Here is a 20,952-nt window from a genome sequence, read left to right on the forward strand (position 1 = left end):
GACTTGTACTCTGTCCCCAGCCACCTGTTGGCTCTTCCTCTCTTTCTTTGACTATATTTTCACATTTCCTTAGGGAAGGACGGTGAAACAAGGTGGTAAAAGAAATTATAAATTCTGCCAGCGTGATAACTGGTTGGCGCACTGATAGAGACCGAACAAGTTGATTCCTGATGATTAAGATGTGGGCAACTCAGCTGTCTTCAGGAAGCAACATACACACACATACACACACAGACACACACACACACACACACACACACACACACACACTGTAAATACCCTATACTCACACATATACACACACCATACACCACATACACATACACACCATACACCACACACACACACGCACACACAAATGCACCTCAAATGTTCAGTTGTTCTTAACCTTGAGGCCTTTAGAAACTCAAAGACATGGGGTGGTTGGAACAATACAGGTTTTATCCACAATGGAGAGATGAGGAGACCAGGTTTCCTGTTTTCTTTGCCTCCATGTCTAAAAATCTCTACTTGGGAACAATGTAAGTAGTGTCTTCCACATTACTGGTGTTGACTCTATTAGTTTAACTATGTTAGTAAGTCACACACCTGCCTTTGTCTGCTAATTAGAGCCTGTGGAACAGCTCCATGTGCATCCTTACTACGGTTCTTTGTAGCTTGGTTCGGGCATCCTTTGGCCTGTTTAACAGGTAAGGCAACTGAGTCTCAAAGAAAAGTTGTCTACGTTGGGGCCTCTTACACATGGTAGATCTGGGACCTGTTTGCATTCTACCCCAGCTAGTGTCTAGGTATTTCAGGGGTTGGAAGGAAAGCCTTTTGAGTGCCCTGGCTCATCCAATAGACGGCTTTATCAGACCCAGACAGGAAGGCTGGGCAGTGAAAGGGTGAATCTTCAGAAGCTGGCCTGGGATCCACAGTCATTCTCCTTTAACATGTGATAGAAATTGTTTCCAGACCTCAGGGCACCCACACCCATTAAAGGTGGCCTCAGCCCCTTGAAGGCAATGCTGTCAGGATTCCTGCAAGTGAGCCCCAGTGTGAGGGGATGGCACGATGGGGCAGAAGGAGGCCAGTTATTGGCTCACTGCTTGTCTGATTCAAATAGATCTCCAGTTGCCTGTCAGAGGTTCCTAATCCTGCATCCTTCCCTCAAGGATCCAGGGTAAAGATCTCCAATGTTTTCCCTGGCCACAGCCTGTGTGTAGATTCTTCAGACTAAAGAACAGAGCTTGCTTTCTGTTCAAAGGTTTCTTTCCTTAGCTCCACTCACCCCCATCCCTTCTCTCTCTCCTTCCTCTCCTCCACTCTTTTCGCTGTCTCTCTTCCCTGTGTTAATAATAAATTAATTGGGTGATGGTTGTTTGGGCTGAGGAAGCTCTAAACCTTGGGCTCTGACAGAAGCAAATTAAAGCCCAAGTCAGTATCAATCAGGGGTTCTCAACCATCCCAATGCTGTGGCCTTTTAATACAGTTCCTTATGTTGTGGTGACCCCCAACTATAAAATTATTCCATTACTACTTTATTGGTGAAATTATTAAGGCAACTCCACGTAGTTAAAAGGGAGGTTTATTTTGTGGAGTAATTCACAAATGAAGGGATAGGTAACAGGGTCTGGGAAAGGTGTAGCGCCGTCCGGCAGTGTTCTCTGGAGAACTCTGCTTGGTCTACCTCCAGCATCCAGGGTCCAGGAACCAAGAGAGCCGGCACATCCAAAACATCCAGGTCTTCAGGGTCCTCTCTCGGCCCTGCCTTGTAGGCGTGACAGTTACCTAGGCCTCAACGGGGGTTGAAACTTCCAGATCAAAGCTGGAATGGCTACCCACTACACTACTTCATAACGGTAATTTTGCTACTGCTGTGAACGGGCCTCTTGGTCTTTCCCCTTCTACCCACTGAGAGCTGGGGCCACAGGTGTGTACCTCCATGCTGGGCCCAACTACTGTCTTTTTAAAGGTTTCTTCTTGTGGGTTAAAAAAAAAAATCTGTTACATTCTGGAGTGTAGTCCCACATCCATATCACCTGTGGACTCTGGAGTTTTTCCAGAGGCTTGGGGAGAAGTTGCAGCTGTTCACAGGAGTGCTGTGGCCTCCTGAGAGACCACAGGATGGGGGAAGGGGAGGGGGAGCTGGGATCAGAGGTGGTGGGAGTGTGCTGCTCTGGAGACTTCTCTTAAGACCTTTTGCGCAGTAAGAAGTAGCGCTCCCCCTCCTCCACCACCATCCCCATAAGCACCTGAGTTCTAACAGGGCACCCCAGGGTAGAACCAGTAGGGGGCATTGTATTTCTTCTAGAAACCGTACCCTTGAAATGACCTATTCCACCAGGAGGCGCCTCCCCGCCTCTGAGTCTCATGTGCAAAGCTAGAGACCCTGTCAGGAGACAGAGCTTGACCTCTGGCTCTTGTTTGCTAAACCCTTGAAGAATTGCTTTATCTCATGAGAATTCTGGTGCCTAGCTGGCTCATGGGATGTCGGGGGACATAACATGAGCCCTTCCGGGAAAGTGGGGGGGATCTGTGGAGCTTGATGCTGCAGGGATGTGAATATAACTCATTACGTAGTGTGCAAGGATGACCACATTCCATGTGGATCCCTTAGCACTGTTTCTTAGCAGCAGATTCCAACTGATGAGCTTTGCGGGGAAATACGGTCAGGCACGGCTGGAGATGGGAACTAGAAGAGTGATATGGCGAATGTGATGGCGCCCCTGAAACGACAAAGATGCATCTGGTGACTTCTGAGGAGAACTGTAGACAGATTTGTCTGTACTGATGGCTCCAAAGAAAACAACACGGAGACTTATTATTAATTATGAAAGCTCGGCCTTTGCTTAGGCTTATTTCTAACTAGCTCTTATAACTTAACTGATATTTTTTAAGCTGTGTTCTCTCATGTGTTCATTATTTCATCTCCATTTTTCCCATCCTACTTCTTCTGTGTCTGGCTGGTGACTCCGCCTTTCTTCTTTCCAGATCTCTCTCTGTCCAGAAGTCCCTGCTGTTCCTCCTGCCCAGCTACTGGCCACTTAGCTTTTTATTAAACCAATCACAGTGACATAAATGCTGCGTAATCAAATATCTCACAACAGAGACCGCTGAGACAAAATATAGAGGCTCTGCAGCTGACCACTTCCCTGGTTCCTGGGGGACCCAGAGGAGTTGGGAAAGAGGTTGGGAGATACTGTCTCAGGGGTCCAGGCAGCACGTTTTTGTTCTTCTCCCTGGAGAAGATGGATGACATCCTCAGTGACCTCAGGCCTGGCTGTGAACTCCTAGGCACAGACAGGAAGAAGACCCAGATGACAGAGAGTGTTAGAGTACCCACATTCATCTCCTATGACTGCTGAAACAGTTACACATGATAGTGCTAAACATCACGAACACGTCTTGACATTTGGGAAGTCACAAGTGCTGGGCAGGTGCCGAGGTGTCAGGAGGACTGGTTCATTGGGGACGTATTTCTTGCCGTCTGCGGTCTCTCCCACACCTTTGGCTTGTGACCCCTCCTTCCATCAGCTCACTCCAATTCTTCTTCCACTTTCACACTCATGCTCTGATTCTGACCCTTCCATGTCGCTCTTGAGAGACTTTGTGATGACATTGGTGCTATCCGGATAATCCAGGCTGATCTCTCCATCCCAATTAATTTAACTGCATCTGTAAAGCTCATGGAAGGTGCCATTTGTAGGTTTTCTGGGGGTGGGGGAGTGTATGTGTGTTGGAAGGACATTGTGATGAATAATACTCATCGTCAACATAGGATCTAGAGTTGCCTAGGAAACAAGCCTCCGGTCATGAATATGAAGGATTATCTAAATTAGGTTAATTGATGTGGGAAGACCCACCTTGACTTTAGGTGGCATCAGTCTGTGTGACATGGTCTTGAACAGAGTAGAAATAGAAAGAGAACTGAATACCAGCATTCATCATTTTGTTCCTTGACAGTGGATGTCATGGGGCCAACTTTCTCAAGCTCCTGCCACCATCATGGACCCTACCCTTGGACTGAGAGCCAAAACCAAACTTTTCTCCCTTAAATTGCTATTCTCGGGGTCTTTTCTCACAGAAAAAGGGAAAAGTAGCCAATCCAGACATTATCCAGCCTGCCATAATGCATAGTCTTTGTCACTAGCAAAGAGGAACAGAAACTGGTGGACTGAGAGCTGAAGAAATGCCAGGGTGTGCTGAACAGCCTCAGATTGACTTGCTGTGAATCTATGTGCTCCCTATTTATTTATTTATTTATTTATTTATTTATTTATTTGTTATTTATTTTTTTGAACTTGACACAAACTAGGGTCGTCTGGGAAGAAGGAATCTCAACTGAGAAAATGTCTCTATCAGATTGGCCTATAGGCAAGTCTGTGGGAACATTTTCTTGACTGATGATTGATGTGGGAGAGCCCAGACCATTGTGGGGGGAATCACCCCTGAGCAGGAAGTCCTGGAATCTAAGAAAGGTAACTGAACGTGAGCCTGGAGAGCAAGCTAATAAGCAGCACTCCTCCATGGTCTCTGCTTCAGTTCCTGCCTCCAGGTTCCTGCCTTGAGTTCCTGCCTTGCTTTCCTCAATGGACTGTGACTTGGGATATATTAGTCAAATAACCCCTTCCTCCCCAGATTGCTCTTGGTCATATTTTTTATCACAGCAAACTCAAACAGCCCACATCCTAATGACAGATTTATCTAACTGCTAAATTTTAGTAGTATTCCAAAGCTTATTTCTTTTTAATGACTTGAATATCATTTTCTATTTTCCAATTCTCAATATCTTTCTGCAAATTCAACAAATAGCTCACCAGTCATTATTCTGAACTTGTAGAATTAAAACTTCAAAACTGAGTTGTGTTAGTACAGGTCAGAGTCAAGTAGAGCAGGCTTGAGATAATTGGATGAAGTTTTAACTTGGGATTTTGAGGTTAGAAACAGCTAATGAAGCTGTTTTTGAAAATTAAGAGGTTAACCTTAAAAAGCAATAAAAAAAAAAGCAGTATAACTCATACCATCCTGTAATAAATGATGCTGTTCTCAAATTCTAACAACTAAATAGAAGCAAGGGTGTCCAGAAAATTTTAACTTGGTACTTTTTTAGGACCAGTGCCTCAGGCATGATGTTCACTGACTATACATACAAAATGGTCAAGATATGACTTGGGTTTAATGATTTTAAAATAGTCTGCAAATTCTTTTAAAAAAAAATCCCGCAAAATGAGACTGAACAGAAACTATAGAAGCAACCATATTGCATTTTAAATTACATTTATTACATTATTAGGAGAGTTGACCCAATCAAATGAATGCACAAAACGAGAAATTGGCAGAATAATAGCAAATATGCTAAAATGTCAACAAGTCTTTCACCTCAAAGATATCCGTGCAAATTGATTTATTCTCTTTTTGTGGGAAGTAAGCACTGTTGTGATCATGGCATCATATTTGAATTTTAAGTAGGGTTTCAGGAGCCAGGCACGGACATTTCTTTATGCAGACTCCCCGGGAGAAGCACTGAAGTAGGAGCCAATGCCTCAGTCGGCTTCCCAGATGTCTGAAGGGCTCAGAGAAGTGGGAGACTGTGGTGGTTTGAACAGGAATGGCCCCCACAGGCTCATATATTTGAATGCTTGGTCATTGGGGAGTGACACCACTTGATAGGGATTAGGAGGTGTGGCCTTTGGAGTAGGTGTGACCTAGTTGGAGGAAGTGTGTCACTGGGGATGAGCTTTGGGATTTCAAATGATCAAGCCAGAACCAGTCTCTCTCTCTCTCTCTCTCTCTCTCTCTCTCTCTCTCTCTCTCTCTCTCCATCTCTCTGTCTGTCTCTCTCTGTCTCTTTCTCTCTCTGTCTCTCTTTGTCTTTCACTTTCTGCCTGCTGCCTACAGATCTTGATGTAGAACTCTCAGCTTCTTCTCCAGCACCGTGTCTGCCTGCCTGCTGCCATGCTTCCTACCATGATGACAATAGACAATGAAAGTGTAAGTCAGCCCCAGTTCAATATTTTCCTTTATAAGAGTTGCTGTGGTCATGGTGTCTCTTCACGGCAATAGAACATTGACTAAGACAGAGGCCATGACTACTCATGACACATGGACAATTCGAAGACACTGCAAGACAACGAGGCTCATTCCTAAAGTGGAAGCCTAGATCCCTCCTGAAGGGGATAGAAACGAAGGGCCTTGATGTGCAGCGCCCCAGAGGCCTGCAGACTTCCTCTACTGTTCTGAATATTTCCTCCAAGTCCAAGATCACCTGGGTTCATCCATCGCTGCTGCTGCCAAGACAAGGGGAGGTGTGGGGACGGCATTATGTGCTGCACACAGAGCAGTCACAAGAAGAAGGTGACCAGTCGAGGGAAAGGCATCATGGGATGCGGCTGTCTGCCTGCGGAGGGAAGCCTGTCACAGCAGACAGGGGAGTTATTCAGGCAGAAAGGGGAAGGGAAAAAGAAAAGACAGGAAGATGGTAAAAAATTTTTAGTGCAGATTACTTTATCTTGTCCATAAAGTAATTAACCCCCCCACCCCCGCCCCCACCCCCACATTCCTCCTCTTAAAGAGGAGGAGGAAACTTCAGGCTGTCTTTGAGGTTTCGACTGTACAGTGCTTCTTGTATACTTAGCACGGTACTATCCTGGTGGTGTTTTCAGTAGCCACTAACCTTGCCTGGCACAGAAGGGCAGCTGTGAACTGCATGGGAATGTAAAGCTGGCTCTCTTTCATGCACAGCGCACATTAGTTACATGTGGGGCCTGTAGCTGTTTTCAGCCTGAGTCAGTCATCCCCGATACAATTAACATAAAATAATTGCTTTGTTTTTTAACTGAATGCCACCCTGAAACTGCAAAAAAAAAAAAAAAAAAAAAAAGGGCTGTTGAGTTAACATTCTGAGTGCTTCTAAGTAAACACAAAAGAGTTGTTGCTATCTAAAAGAACACAGGGGGCTGGAGAGATGGCTCAGCGGTTAAGAGCACTGGCTGCTCTTCCAGAGGACCAGGGTTCAATTCCCAGCACCCACATGGCAGCTTGAACTGCCTGTAACTCCAGTTCCAGGGGACCTTCACACCAATACACATAAAATAAAGTTAAATTAATTATTTAAAAAGGAAATAATCAATAAACACATTGATTCCAGCACTCTGGAGATTAAGCATGGGAACACTGAGGTGACGTTCTGAGACCTTTCTAACAAAGAAAAGATAAACACTCATCTACAGAGACAAAATAAAAGCTTGTCAAGAAAAATCACAAAACGGCCAAACACCAAAAACTGCTTCCAGTGGAAGGAATAATGATCAGAGATTCATAAGTAATTTTTTTAAAACCCGAAAACGTAAACAAAACAGAAAGTTTGGTGAATTCAGGATTTAACGGGTTGTTTTCTGGCAGTCTGGGCTTTCAGTTGCTCAAGCATCTCTGCTCCCCTTGGTGACCGGGTTTCTGGAGGAGCCCTGGGCCGGAAGAGGAAGCTTGTCTCTCTGCTCACATCCTGGGCTCTGCTGCTGGGGCTTTGAGTGGCTCCTCTGGCTTTCCCTGGGGAGGTCTGGTCTTCTCGCCTTGTGTCTGTCTCTCCGGCATCCCTCCCATCCCAGCACATCTCCAGCTCACCGTTAGCACTGTTGTGCTCCTGGGACTGTGGGTTGGTCTTTCACCCAGATCTTTGGGCGCTGGACATCAGTGCGAGCCTTTTTTTATCACTGATGGACATCAGTGCGAGCCTTTTTTTATCACTGATGGACATCAGTGCGAGTCTTTTTATCACTGATGGACATCAGTGCGAGTCTTTTTATCACTGATGGACATCAGTGCGAGCCTTTTTATCACTGATGGACATCAGCGCCAGCCTTTTTATCACTGAACCTGGTGTCCGGCACAGTGTGAGGTCTAAAGAGTGGCCAGTGAATGGATGGGTCATAGGGGAGATTTAGGGGTTTTAGGTGGGGGGATGGGGGTCAGAGGGCAACTTTTGAGAATTGATTTTTTTCCTTCTAGCAATATGGGCTCTGGGGAAGAAGTTGAGGTCACCAGGCACCCCCTGATCTGCCTCACAGTGTTTACTCCCCAGGAGTGTCCCCTTGCTCTGTCCGTCCGTCTTCCTATGCTTCGGTCTCCTCTGGAAAACCACCCGTGGGTCCTTACCCACGTCTCCTGACTAAAGCCCGGCAGCTTCTCCTGCCTCTCAGGATCCTCACCGCAGCAGTGCTGAGCACTCAACACGTAGAGGTCAGAATTCTCAGTATGTGCTTTTTCCACAGTGACAAACTCCAGTTAAAAATTACAGAAGGCTCTTCAGGAGCAACTTCTTCCCGTCTGTCTCAGCTTTTTAGTTCTTTGGGCTGATGGGCGACCACTTGAGCTCAATTCAGTTGCTTTTTGGGTGCCAGCTTTATGGCTTCCTAAGCTTAAATTTTATTTTTATTTTTATTTTTTTACTTTATAAACAGAATAGACAAACTTTATCTGTGGTCATTGTAGTCCAGTAATTTCCTTTACTTCTGACTAGTTTCTTTCTAAAAGCAATGTATTAGTTAGGGTTCTCTAGAGTAAAGAACTTATAGAATGAATCTATCTACTCATTCTAATAAATCCCCTCATATATGTATGTATAGGTAGATAAATATCTCTACATAAATCCCCTTATGTATATGTACACATATACACACGTGCACACATATACATAAGGGGATTTATTAGAATACTCACAGGTTATGGCACTACTAATCCAACAATGCCTGTCAATGAACAGAAAGTCCAAGAATCCAAAAGGTGCTCAGTTTACAAGGCTGGATGTCTCAGCTGGTCTTCCATATGCACTGGAGTTCTGAAGAAGTCGGCTCTAATGTCAGTGAAGGAGTAGACTTGCTAGCGAGGCGAGGGCAAGCAGACAAAGAGCAAGGCTTCCTTCTTGCTTGTCCTTACACAGGCTTCCAGAAAGTGTGGCCCAGGTTAGAGGTGTGTCTTCCCATCTCCCAAGATCTGGATTAGAAGTCGATCTTCCTACTTTGAATTAAAAAGAAAAATCTCTCCCCAGTGTGCCCTCCAGTTTTGAATTCTAGTTAATTCCTGATATAGTCAAGTTGACAACCTAGAACAGCTACCACAAGCAATATTGTGGAAAATAACTGCTGCACTGTGTTTTATGCACACTGTATTGCAAATTAGCGGAAATTTCCGGGTTGTTCGCACACTTATTGATAAATAAACACATTTTAAAATTAATTGATGAATATGGAGGAATAATTCTTTGTTGCTCCACATGCTTTCTCTTTTCTGTCTTCATATAAATAAATCATTTACTAACTCTTTCTATTTCATTCTTCTCTCGAACAGGAAAAAGCACCTTTTGCATTTCTCTGAAGATTTGAAACTCTCCCGGGGGTAGTGAAGAGGGCACAATTTTGACATGATAAAATGTGAAGAAGCTGCAGTGCATAGCCTGACTCTCATTCGGTAAGCGGAGATGATTTCGGGTTTCTACAGATGTTTTCAGGACCCTCCCTGAAGGCCTTCCAGCAAAGCCTTCTCTCCTGCTCCTGTGGAGGGTTGTGCATGGTTCTGTAAGCACAAGTCACACACACCTGTGGTTATCCACTTGTTTCTTTTCTTCACTGGATGGTAAAGAGCTCACACGCTTGTATCGCTAGTGCCTAGTGAACGACATGTCTGGGTCAAGGTCACTGACATGAAGAATGAGTGTCAGGTGCCACCTTCATCTCAGTTTTATGATAACATGCTGGTACCCCCATCCACAATTCTGCTTTCCAGTTACCTGTGATGGACTGCAATCTGAACAGGTTAGAAGAGAAATTCCATCTAGCAAGTCATGAGTTCTAAATAATGTTCGCTCCTTTATATTAATAGATATTTCATTTTAGCATCATTTCTTGTTACTAACCTTTTTCAGTATCTAATTTGTAAATGAAACTCTTTTTTGAGGGGGTTGGTTTCTTCAGACATTGTCTCCCTGTATCTCTCTGGCTGTCCTGGAACTCACTATGTAGGCCAGGCTGGTCTCAAACTGTTGCACAAATCCTAAATGGTCTTATTATAAAAACCTGGAGCCAGATATTGGGGTAAATGCTGAAAGATCAGAGAGACAAAGGAACAAGCCACAGCCGCTTCTCACCTCGACAACTCCACAAATCATCTGACTGAATACTTCTGAGTCCTCAGCCAAGAAAGGCCTCTTGTTCCTGTCTTCTCACACCTTATATGCCTTTCTCTGCCCAACTGTATCACTTCCTTTCTCAACCTTCCTAGTGCTGGGATTAATGGCGTGTGTGCTTCCCAGATACTGGTAGCAAAGATATGAGATCTCAAGTGCTGGGATTAAAGATATGTGACTCCCAAGTACTGGGGTTAAAGGTGCATGCCATTACTACCTGGCTCTGTTTCTCTCCTAGACTGAGTCAATCTCATGTAGCCCAGTGTAGTCTTGAACTCACAGAAATCCAGACAGATCTCTGTCTCCTGAGTGCTAGGATTAAAAGTGTGTGCCACCACTGCCTGACCTCTATGACTAACTCTGTGGTGGGCTCTGTCCTCTGATCTTCAGGCAAGCTTTGTTTCCTAGATAACAAACAATATATCACCACATCGCACTCACAGAGATCCACCTGCCTCTGCCTCCTCAGTGCTGGGATTAAAGGTGTGTGCCATCACACCCAGCGACTAAACAATTTTTCTCTCTCAATTTAATTATTTTAAATTATACATAAAATGTAAACATGTATATATTTATGGGCTAGCACACAGGCCTTCACAACAGGCATCCATTATATAGTGCTACCTCCTCTTTTGCCCGTAGGGAAACTTGGAGATGCTGAGTGGTAAACTTCTGAGTTAAGAAGAATCATCTAACCTGAGGTCCACATTTCAATAACATCTCATATTTCTAAGACATTTCATCATCATAACTAGAAACTGAAAAGCTATTGTATACAGAACATGGATGGCCACGTAATTATCTGACAAACTAAAGCTAGTCTAAGGGTAGGAAACAGGTAGATGTAGGAAGCCAAAGACCAGGGGAAATGTTAGAACACAAGATTGCACCTTTAGGGCAAAGCCTACAGCCTGGAGATGAGGCCACACCTCCCTGCAGCTCTTTCTAGAACAGAGTTAAGATGTCTGTGTTTCAGCTTCACAGCACCCTCAGATTTATGATCCTAACTGATATCTCACTTCCTTGTCACAGACACTGTGGTGAACTAAAACATGTGATGTGAAGCTTCTTGTCAGCCCTAAAAGGCTATTTGCATCTGAAGGCATTTAAGATTCAAAAATGTAGAAAGAAACCATGTGCGGTAGGGGCATTCATTACAGACTGAAAGCAAAATTATCTGAGACACAAGAATGGCTCCAGATGCTTTCTCTGGGGCAGGGTTGGTGGTACTCTGACCGTGAAGAAGGTGGAAAATCTGGGACCAAAAGGAATGTGCACAAATGAACATTCCTGAGACCACTCTCATCCTCTACTAAATTCCCCACATATTTACCTCCCCAGTTCACCTCCCTTCAATGCACCAAATCCTTTTTCTTTGTCCTGTGACATTTCCAAAAGTTCTTCTTTGTTAAAAATGATACCTACATGTCTGGGGATAGGGGTTGCTCACTGGTTAATAACACTGGTTGTTCTTCCAGAGGAACCGAGTTCAATTTACAGCACCCACATGATGGCTCACAACTGTCTGTAACTCCAATGCCAAGGGTCCAACACCTTCATCTGGCCTCTGGGGCACCAGGCACACTCATGGTGCACAGACTCACATGCAGATAAGCACTCAAACGCATAAAACCCAATGGAATTACACCCACCAGACTCTCTGCTTTCTTCTTTACACTGCTTTCTAGGTAAGCTACCACTAAGGAAATAAACATAAAACACATGTGCCTTTCTCCTGGTCTTTTATTGTCTTTTGTCAAAGGAATTTTCTAGACTTCAGGCACTGAGTCTCAGTGGGTAGAGGGGAAAAAAATGTTTTCCTCCTCTCCAATAGAAATATTCTTAGTCACGCAGTCAACGGCACTCCAGGAAAACACGTGGGATTTCCTTTCCTTAAATTTGGACAGTGGCTTAGTCTCAAGACAAAGGTGTGTGTATGTCACTACCCTCTGCAAAAGTACCTGGTCCACGATCATTAGAGAAGAGAAGTGATGCTCCTGAGCCATAAGTGTACACACACACACACACACACACACACACACACACACACACACACTGTCCTAGTTAATGTTTCTATTGCTGTTGATGAAACACCAAGATCAAAGCAACTCGGGGAGGAAAGGGTTTATTCAGCTTACACTTCCACATCACTGTTCATCACTGAAGGAAGTCAGGGCAGGACTCAAATGAGGCAGGAACCTGGAGGCAGGAGCTGATGCAGAGGCCATGGAGGGTACTGCTTACTGGCTTGCTCAGCCTACTTTTTTTAAAGAACCCAGGACCACAAGCCAGGGATGACACCACCCACAATGGCTGGGCCATCCCCCGTCAATCACTAATTAAGAAAGTGCCCTACAGCCGAAACTTATGGAGACATTTACTCAGCTGAGGTGCCCTACTTTCAGATAACTCTAATTTGTGTCAACTTGACATAAACCTAGCCAACACACACACACACACACACACACACACACACACACACACACACACACTTTTCTAAAGTCTAAAAGTTGTGGGAGAAGGACATAAGAATGTATTCAGCTGAGAAGTGACTTCCTTGATAAACTATCTCAAGGGCCTGGATACATTGCTATTTCTTTGCACGAGGGTCATTAGTTGTAATGAATGGAGCAAACAGAAACAAAGAGCAGCAGACATATTAGTGATGCCACTAAACCTTTTCACATCCTTCAGGTCCAGAAGGATTCTGAAAGGTCACCTCAACAGAGCTTCCACAATTACATTTTTTCTCACAGCATGAACTCGTCCTAATGGTGATGCTGTAAGCTACAGTCAGGTGATGGATTTCTTCCTCCAGGTTGATGCATCATTTCGGGCCGAACAGAAATGCTTTCTGTTCCTGCTAATAGTTTAAACATGTTCTTCATTTAAAGTCTGCAAGAGATCCTTTAAAGTAGGGCCAACTGCTAATTTAATTCTCTCCAAGATCTGCATGGCACTACAAGTCCACAGTCAACTGGGCATCACTGGCTCTTCTTTCTCTCAGGTCTCCCCTCCTCAGATACACATGTGTTCATGCAAATGTTTTCTTTATGTCTTTGTGTTGTGGTAAGTTAGAAATGGAAGTCGCTAAAAAGACTGATCCATTCCTTCCCTTCTGTCTCTTTGAGGTGAGAGTACTACTAGGCTGTGGCTTCGGGGTTCCTCTGCCATCACTTCTGTGGCTGTCCTGCTTGGTGACAGGAGGGTCAGAGCAGCAGAAGACAGTGAATCCCGCCTGGCCTGGCTCTTCTGCCTGCTGGCTGCATGCTCAGCTCCTACTGCCTCATCCTGAGGCAGGTTCGCTGCCCCTGCCTGTGCCCCCCAACAAGACTATGAGAACACACAGGAGAGTAGTCTGTGAACTCAAAAGTGCTTTCACAAGGATGGTTGGTGTTGGTAGTTACATAGGACAGTGAAGGATGGGGGGATGTGTAGATGTAACCAACCTTCTTATTAAATAAGAAACACAGAACCAATGCAAAGAAGAAAGCCAAGAGGTCAGAGCTAAGAGCTAAAACCTTACCCTTCCTCCTGCAGTGGTCCTACCTTTCCGAACCAGAGCTACTTTCTGTGTTAAAGTCCTTATATAGAATTTCTGTTCTGCCTTCTCATTGGTTGTAAACCCAACCACATGACTGCCTCATCACAGTCTGTCTGTATAGACCTCCAGGTTTTCCATGATTGGTATTGAGATTAAAGGCATGTGTATCCAATACTGGCTGTATCCCTGAACACACAGAGACTTACCTAGCTCTGCCTACCAAGTGCTGGGATTACAAGCGTAGCCACCACTGCCCTGCTTTCCTATGGCTTGCTAATAGCTCTGACCCCAGGCAACTTTATTTATTAACATACAAATAACATTTTAATACAAATAAAATATCACCATAGGGATGGGGCAGGGGGGATGCTGGTAATTCCTGCACTTGGGAGGTAGAGGCAGGCATACAGAGTTCATCCTCAGGCAACCTCATCTTAAAAATAAATAAATGAATAAAGCCTGTTGTATTTTAGAGTTGGGAAGATCACCATCCTCAGGCTTCTAAGAGTAAGCTGAGCTCCGGAAGAAGTCCAGATGAAAGAAAGCTGTGCCTCTTTGGGATCAAAAGGATTGGATTTATAATCCTGAGGGTGAACTTACAGCTGGATAGTTCTAAGAGATTGTTTTCCAAAGTGTGCCACTTACAGTGGAGGACTTGCTAAACACCGGACTTGATTCTGTGTTTCTCAGGCAAAAATTGCATGTGGGCTCTCAGATGGTGCCTTCGTGGCCAGACTTGTACATCAAGGGGTCCTGGATTGGGTCCGGTGTTTTCTGGGCTGAGGAAGAGGAGTGTCTCACAGAGAACCCAGACACTAGTTTTGCAAGATGAAAGAGCCTGGACAGTGACTTACAACAGTGTGAACACACTACTGAACCACTGCTAAGCTGTCAACTTCCAGTGTGCTCACGTGACTTTTCTGGATAATTTTATCAGAGAGAAATAAAGATTTAAGACCAAACATAGTTAAGCTGCATGTGCCAATGGAGAGAGCGGAGACGAGTGTGAGTTCCTCCAGTAACCTGAAGGCAATGTGGTTGTGTTGCTCCTTAGGGAAGAGGAAGAGGAAATGATGTCACAGGAGAAAGTGACTCCATGGTCTCCACCTGTTTTTCAAAATAGCTGGAGCACTGATAGGTTTGAAGTGGTGAACATACCAGCTGCCTTGGCCAATTATTACATCGAGTGTGTGTGTGTGTGTGTGTGTGTGTGTGTGTGTGTGTGTGTGCTGAAAGGTTACATTGTGTACCATTCAATTATCATGTGACAAACATCTTAAAAATAGTGAGGATTAGTGTCTGGTTGCCTATAGAACAAATTTCCTTTTAAGGAATATAGGTTATTTCTCTCCCTTCCCTTTGTATTTCTGTAACACAAATTGCTAAGAGGTCTTATTAATTAAAAAAAAAAAAAACCAGAGCCAGATATTGAGGTAAACACTGAAAGATCAGAGAAACAGAACAAGCCACAGCCAACCTCACCTCGCCAACTCCTCAACCGATCCTGTTTCCACGAATCTTCAGACTGAAAGCCTTTGAGTCCTCACCCCTGGGGTGAAAGCTGAAAGATCAGAGAAACAGAACAAGCCACAGCCACCAGCTATTAGCTCACCAACCCCACGAATCCTCTGACTGAAATCCTCAGCCTCAAGAGAGCTACTTCCTGTACACTCACTTATATACCTTTCTGTCCCTGTCATCTTACTTCCTCTCTGCCCAGCTACATCACCTCCTCTTTCCACCCAGCTCTGTCACTTCCTGTCTGTCTGTACAGACCTCCAGACCTCTATGGTTAACTAGTGCTGGGATTAAAGGTGCGTACCACCACACCTGGCTCTGTTCCCAGTATGGCCTTGAACTCACAGAGATCCGGATGAATCTCTGCCTCCCAAATGCTAGGATTAAAGCATGTGCCACCACTGCCTGACCTCTGTGTTTAATATAGTGGCTGGCTTTTTTCCTCTGATCCCCAGGCAAGCTTTATTTGTTAGAGAACAAATAGAATATCACCACATAATTCCTCAGGTCTCTGTAATGATTATGGATTTTCTTTGTAATTGGAGGAGAAATCTCAAACTCTCCTAAAACAAGCCAGTGTGCAAACACGGATCTGCTGGACATCCTTGACAATGTTCCACTGAGCAGGACAGCCCTATGGAGTCCTGTGGACCACTGGCTCACCACAGTGGGACTCTTGTCCAACCCAGTGCTGCCCCAGTCATATGAAGGAAAGGAGTGTAGAGAGACGGCAAATGACTTTTCCCAAGCTCCAACGCTGTCATCAGTCAGGACTAGAAACTGGGTGTTGCACCCTTCCCCTCCCGGTGCCCTCTGCTCTCTCTGTGTCACCGTGTCTCGGAAAGCCCCGGCTCACATTTTGCTATGAAGGTGAGGGTTATGTGTGTCCAGACTTACAGCAGCAGAGCCCCTCACCTTTTGTTCTGTGGACACTGAGCCGAGTCAGTCCCTGCTGAGGGAGACCCTGTCACTGAAATAACTCTACCCACAAGGTGCCAGCAGCACCCTTACCTGTGTGACGACCAAAAATGTCTCTACGTGCTGTTAAATGTCCCCTGGGAGTCCCAGGCGTCCCAGTTAAAAGCCGCCAATTTCCCATTAGTGAACATCCCTATGACCTTCCTGAGAAGCCACAATGGGGAATGGAACCAGCCCGGCTCCTGCATGACTTAGCTTGGCTCTCAGTCTCATCCCCTGTACTTGGTGGGATGATGAGGAAAGACTAAGCGTGTCTAAGGGTGTGTCTATTCAAGTCACCTGTGATGCCGTCAGCGCTGTCATTGAGATTTGGAATGAGGCACTTAACTTTCAGGTTTCCGTCTGAAAATTGAAGGGGCAGAGTTGGGCTAACTGCTATAGTAATGGCGCTACCCGTGTTAACCCTTTGATTTCCAGTCTTGTGAGTGCTTGAGTCTGAGAAAAGTGTCAAGGATCCAAGAGGTGTGATCGGCCCTGAATTTTCCAAAGAAGAGATTTGATGCTGTGCCGATGAAGTGGAGAAGGAGGGGGCTCAAGGTCAGTAGTTCAAGGTCATTGCCTGGATGAAATGGGAGCTGAGTGAAATGGGGGACAGGTCTACAGGAGGCTGTCAAGCTAGAGGCTGGCTGGGAAATCTATGAAAGTAGGAAAACAGAAAACACTGAGCGTTATAGTAAGTAAAACACAGAGACACCAAACAGCCTCTTTTAAACACATGGCACCTAACTGGAGTTCTGGATGGACATTTAGGAAGTAAACATTGAGTCAGGTGTGGTGGTACCATGCCTGTCATCCCAGCACTTGAGAGGTAGAAGGCAGAAGTGAGATGCCATCCTCAACTATACATAGGGAGCTTGGAGCCTGAGACCAGCCTACATGAGACCCGTCTCAAAAGAACGGGATTGGAGAAGGCAAGTAAAAATCGACTTGATGTGGTGGGTTACTAGTCCCAGCATTGTTAAAGCAAGGTCAGAGGGCAACTTTTTTTAGTTCAGAAGTCTTCAGTGGGCAACTTTTTTTAGTTCAGAAGTCTTCAGTGTCCCCATTATTTTATAGTTGTCTGATCTGTAAGTAGCTCAAAGAGTATTGTTTCCTTCACTGTTTATTGAAGGCATTTGGTTTGGATTTTACACAAGGCCAATTCCTTCCCTGGTTCTTTCACCCGTTTATTGTAAAGTCGAGTGCAACTGGCAAAACCAGCTTGTGGACAAACATACCTGCCTCTTGGCAAGCCTAACCAGTGGATCTCCAGCCAGCACCCGGACCATGGCTGGGCACCTGCTCCCTCCGGCAGAGCCAATCTGGAGATTTCTCACAAGCTGTAGAAACTGCTGTCCACTAGGGTGCTAGGGCCGCAGGTAGTAGACATACCAAGGCTGACTTACCTGGTTCTGCTTTCCAGTTTTAAATAAAGAGGCACCACCTCAAACACAGCAAATGTAGTGTCAGAGGGTCGCTGTTAGATCTCAAACCCAGGACAACTGGCTGAGGTGCCTGTTTAACAAATCAAAGCGGACCTGACCTGGCTGCCAGGTTCTCCCAGCATCCCTTAGTCCCTACCTGGTAAGAGTCCTCCTGGCTGGCATGCCCTACCCCTACCCTAAACATCTCCATCCCAGGCACCAGGCTGGGCTCACCCTTACCCCAGTGGCTCTTTCCTATATAATGCAGCCATTTGGTTACCTGGCCCCCCTCTCCCCGACTCCTCATTGCTGTGGGATGGTCTGTATGTCAAATGTGTTGCTGATTGGTCAATAAATAAATCACTGATTGGCCAGTGGCCAGGCAGGACATATAGGCGGGACAAGGAGGAGAATAAAGCTGGGAAGTGGAAGGCTGAGTCAGAGAGACACTGCCAGCCGCCATGATGACAAACAGCATGTGAAGATGCCAGTAAGCCACGAGCCACGTGGCAACTTATAGATTAATAGAAATGGCTTAATTCAAGATAGAAGAAGTAGATAACAAGAAGCCTGCCACAGCCATACAGTTTGTAAGCAATATAAGTCTCTGTGTTTACTTGGTTGGGTCTGAGCGGCTGTGGGACTGGCAGGTGACAAAGATTTGTCCTGACTGTGGGTCAGACAGGAAACCTCATACCCCTCCCCCACACACACACACACACTATGTTCATGTTCACTCTGGACTCTCCCAGATGTCTCTGTTCTAGCTGGTCCATGTTGGCCCTGGGTGCACTGTGGAGAAGTTCACAGTTGTCATTAAAAGGGAAGCAAGTATTGATTGATTCTGACGATTAGCATCCTTTTCTGGGCTTGGAGATGAGTTCAGTTTCCATGGCGCTCGTGGGCTGTGTGAACGACTGAGGAGGAGGGAGGAAAGAGAAGGAGCTGAGAGGGAATTAAACAGTGCTGGCAAAACGCTTCCCTTTACTTGGCAGCAGCTTCGGCCAGCTCTGTTCCTGGAAAGTACACGCTGGGACAGTATTTCTGGAGGGTCAGTATGCTTTATGCCCAGATCTCGGGGACCCCCAAAAGGCCACCACGGAGACCGAATCCCGCATGTAAAAGCAAAGAGCCTTTATTTCAAGCTCCAGAGCTTGGTCCCTCTGTCTGTCTGATGCAGCAGTGAGAGCAGAGAGCCCTGAGCTCAGGCAGGGTGGGGTTTTTATCATAGCAGAGGTTGGGGTGAGGGGATTTCCAGAGTTCAGGACCCTGATTGGCTGACATTTGTCTAGGGGTATCTGTAAAACAGAAATAGGTGTGTGCAAGACTCAGGGACATCTGGCCACCTTATCTAATGGTTGGAATGTTTGGAAAGTTAGGTACTTCCCCATCCCTGGGTGGATTCCTGGGTGATGTCAGCTTATGGCTTTTCCTGGATCTGGGTGTGGCCTGCCAGTAAGCCTGTCCCAGAAGCTGGGCCTGGGCCTCCAAGCCTGTCATGGCAACTGTGTGGTCAAGCTGTTTTGGGGCCCCTCCACAGTACCCACCCTACTCACCTAAGATGACAAAATGAAAACATAGACCTCAGTCTCCCTTTAACACCACGAATCCGTTGGCTGTCCCGGGTGTCTGCAGACCTGCCTACCGTCCCTAGCTTCTTCCCTTCGTTATTGCTCCCTCAGGAAGCATTTTACTTTCAGTCCTCAGAGCACGAAGACCCTGCTTCCCTGCTCCTTGAGCTTCCGTGATGTCTTTCTCTTGAGCTTCCCTGAGGAAGTGGACGCCGTGGGACTAAACTGTTTCTTCATCTTTCTGTGCACACACTCGGCCTTCATCTGACCACAGTCCAGCCCCAGCCTCGCTCTCAGCCCAGGGCGTTAGCCGGTTCTGTTTTCAACTCAGAACCCAGAAGAATACCGTTTCTTGTCCTTCTTCCTACTATTAATCCCACCCGGAGAGAATAAGATCACTACCACAATGTTTGAGGCAAATTTGACGCAAGCTTTATTAAATACTGGCCAGGATGATGGACACAGACACAGGTATGTTCATCCATACCTGAGAATTCCAGAAAGTGGTCATGGTCATATATTACATCAGTCCGGAGCTTATGAAGGCAGACCCTACAAGGCTATGCACTTCCTGACTTCGTCCAATTGGGGACAAGCATACCTCCTGACGTACTTCCTGCCTACGTAACTCCCGCCTGCGTGTGCTCAAGCACATCCTGTGCGGTTGCGGCAACCAAGCTTGTTTACAGAAGCGAGTCCACGTAGCTTGTTCTCTGACGTGAGCAACAGCCCCCAGCATTCCCAGGAGTTATCCGTCCTTGGGCAAGTGGGGCTCACAGGTTAGAGGCATTTGCTGTGGGCTGTATGGCAAATGTGTTGCTAATTAATCAATAAAACACTGATTGGCCGTTGGCTAGGCAGGAAGTATAGGCGGGGCAAGGAGGAGAATAAAGCTGGGAAGTGGAAGGCTGAGTCAGAGAGACACTGCCAGCCGCCATGATGAGAAACAGCATGTGAAGATGCCGGTAAGCCACGAGCCATGTGGCAAGGTATAGATTAATGGAAATGGATTAATTTAAGCTATAAGAACAGCTAGCAAGAAGCCTGCCATGGCCATACAGTTTGAAAACAATATAAGTCTCTGTGTTTACTTGGTCGGGTCTGAGGCTGTGGGACTGGCAGGTGATAGAGATTTGCCCTGACTGTGGGCCAGGCAGGAAAACTCAAGCTACAGGCATTTTTGTTTTTATAGCTCTCGTAAGCACAGTAATTGAGACTTAAGACATGACTTTAGCCTCCACATTGTCCACTCGCTGTGTTTGAATGTTTACCTACCAAGCTCTGGAGACAGTGCTGACCGGTCATTTTCTGCATGTGTTTGACCCCACCCCTCAGCGCTTCCTTCAGCTTCTTCTCTCAGCTTCTGCAGCACAGCCTTTCCTAGAACGGTTTCCTTTTAAGTCACTTCCTGCGTCTCTTTGGTTGGGTTTATTTGAGGCCGTGTCTTGAGTGTCCTAGGCTGGCCTGAAACTCATGATGTAGTTTAAAATGACCTTGAATTTCTGATCCCCCCACCTCCTGAGGTTGAAGGCTGACACCACCATGCCTGTCTGTGCGGTGATGGGGATCGAGCCCAGAGTTTTTCGAGTGCTAGGCAAACCTCTTCCCACTGGGCTACATCTCCACTCCTGTCTTTGGTTTTAACCACATGTGTCGCTCCGGCTGGCCTCAGCGTCCTTGGTGCTGGGATTACAGGTGTGCACCACCACAGGTTAGCTAAACCCTTGCAGTTCCTCAGGCTCCTCCCTCGGGACATCTACACCCGATCTGAGACCTTTC

This window comes from Peromyscus eremicus, chromosome 20, assembly GCF_949786415.1.
Source record: "Peromyscus eremicus chromosome 20, PerEre_H2_v1, whole genome shotgun sequence".
NCBI lineage: Eukaryota > Metazoa > Chordata > Mammalia > Rodentia > Cricetidae > Peromyscus > Peromyscus eremicus.